Genomic DNA, 2,466 nt, shown 5'->3' with positions numbered 1-2,466 from the left:
TTGGACACTTGGCTAAACATTACTGAATCTTTGAAATCCATGCTGTAGACTTGTGCTATAGCCTTCTTGCGTCCATTTGTGTGTGTGTTTGGTCCCTTTTTCCTTCTGTTCCTCACTGTCAGTGCCTCTTGTTTGTTTGTGTGTTTGTCTGTGTCTGTTTCTGTGTGTCTTGTTTGTGAGAAGGGCCCCAGGTGTAACAAACTAAGTCTAACCCAGATCTCTGAGTTGATTTACCCTGAGATGGGAAACTCAGAGTTTTCGGTTTAAGAACAGTTGAAATGAGTTGGTTCAATCAACTCAGAGTAGGTTGACGCGCGTGCAAGTGGGTCGGCGGAAATACTCACGCTCACATAGAGCGAGTTAAAAAAAAAAACACAGAAAAAGGGGGCAAAAGCGAGAGAATTTGCGTGGTAGAAAATTGCTGCTAGAGCAAATGTGTTTATTCCAATATAGAGAATAATATATTTCATCATAAGTATAGCCTAATATTACTGGTGAAATGGTATTGAAACTATAATCTATTTCATTTAGGTGCAATACTGCAGGCAATAAAGTACTAGGCCTACTAATCCCATTCTGAGGCTGCAGCACCATCATTAACAGAATAATAATTAATTAAATTAAGAAATTCTTTTACATCATTCACCTGCAATAATAACCTACTGTGAAACTCCTTTTTAATGTCTCTTACTGGTTTGTGTCAAGGGAACTCTACAAAAACGCTTAAAACAAGTTTCAGAATGAGTCACATTCTTCTGATGGCGCTTTACAGTGGCTTTACTAATGTGCTCCGCATCACCAATGTTGTAAAGAAAACTGCCGTTTGCAAATGTGTCACAAATAATCTGCTGGGAGGGCATGTCCACGATGGATGACGTAAGTGATGAGGTAATGTAGCCTATCACAGACTGGTAAGAAAAATGATACCGCTCAAATAATAAGTTATCTGAAAATTTAAATGTCTGGGCTTTTTGACACATAACACCCTGCAAAGTAAAGCAGCTTTTTCATCAACGGGATTGTCAACACAAGGAAATGCCACGTTTTTAGAAGAAAAAAAAAAAGTTTTACAATCTGCCTAACACGGTTTATAAACCTACACTGTTTTTTTATTTATGCAGATGACAACACTGCGCCTGATACAGACTGAATGAATGAATGAATGAATGAATGAATGAGGAAATGAAAGAGCGCTGTGTCAGAGGGAGGAGACCGAGAAGAAAACCTGCTCCCAACAAGGTTAGGTTCACAGGCTTAGTTACCATAGTAACAGACTCTGAAGGAGGTGAAGTTACCTCCCTCTCTGAAACAGAAAACCCAAAGTTTCCTTCATCTCAAGGTAAACAAACTCAGAGTTTGCAGTAAACCTGCTTTCTGAAATGGGGCCCAGACATTGTTCTAGCTGTTGTGTTTTTGTTGTGTCTCCCTCCTTCTCTTATTTCCTCTCTTTGTTTTGGTGTGGAAACATCTGACTGCAAGGAAGGATTGTGGAAATGGTGCACTGTGCCTTCTTCGGTATGTGTAGTTTACTTTCTGTATATTGTCATTTAGACCAAGGTTTCCGTACTTTTGCTTAAATAAAAAAATTTGATTGCAAACAAATTGGAGCTTAATCAAACTTGAGAAAAAGGGGTTACTCCAGCCCATTTCAGAAAGAGAGGTAGCTTCACCTCAGAGTCAGTTACTATGGTAACTGAGCCTGTGAACCTAACCTGATCGGGAGCAGGGGCCCGTTTCAGGAGGGAGTCTAACTCTGATGTCAGAGATGATTTACCCTGAGATGGGAAACTCATGGGAGTATTTACTGATACTGATTTGAGTTGGTTCAGTCAACTCTGAGCAGGTTCACGCGTGTGCACCACCACAATAAAAAGGCAGCATGAATGGAGCCATGATATTACGATTCACCATGGCAACAAACACAAACAAAAAATGTAATATAGGTGCAATACTGCGGGCGAAAAAGTACTAGGCCTACTAATCCTATTCTGAGGTTGCAGCACCATAGTTAACAGAATTATAATTTATAATCTTTTATTTCAAAGGATTAACATCATTCACCTGAAATACTGTGCAACTCCTTTTTAATGGCTCTTACTGGTTTCTGTCCAGGGAACACTACAAAATGGTTTCAAACACGCTTTAGAGCGAGTCACACTCTACCTGACGGCGCTTTGCTACAGTGGCTTAACTAAAACACACAATTTTACAATTTTTGTAATGTACAGTATGTAAAAAGGAGCACAAATAACAGTTGGCAACATTAAAGAATGGCTTGTTTATTGCCATATGGTCAAAATTAAATGATTGAGTAATAATGTAATAACAATAACGTATTCTTAATCCTACTTGGTCGTATTACCATAAGGTATTTTCATGACAGGTGGTTGGAAAAGAAGGGCAGTTATAAATGTCAGTAGAAAAAGATGAATAGAGATAGATAGATAGATAGATAGATAGATAGAT

The 2,466-nt window shown here is 38.7% G+C and overlaps 1 long non-coding RNA gene across 1 annotated transcript in view; it reads right to left on the bottom strand.

The window, feature by feature from the left end:
* Nucleotides 1-907: 907 nt before the first annotated feature.
* Nucleotides 908-2,466, bottom strand: part of LOC116701996 (uncharacterized) — a 13,411-nt gene continuing 11,852 nt past the window's right edge. The window contains exons 2-3 of the long non-coding RNA XR_004335043.1: nucleotides 1,097-1,101; nucleotides 908-967 (exon numbers count right to left, since the gene is read on the bottom strand). This is a non-coding gene — a long non-coding RNA (uncharacterized LOC116701996). The remainder of the gene's footprint in view (nucleotides 968-1,096; nucleotides 1,102-2,466) is intronic.

This window comes from Etheostoma spectabile, chromosome 14 (genome assembly GCF_008692095.1).
Source record: "Etheostoma spectabile isolate EspeVRDwgs_2016 chromosome 14, UIUC_Espe_1.0, whole genome shotgun sequence".
Taxonomy (NCBI): Eukaryota; Metazoa; Chordata; class Actinopteri; order Perciformes; family Percidae; genus Etheostoma; species Etheostoma spectabile.
Note: the sequence above shows the minus strand (reverse complement) of the source record. Positions and strands in the feature narration are given on the sequence as shown.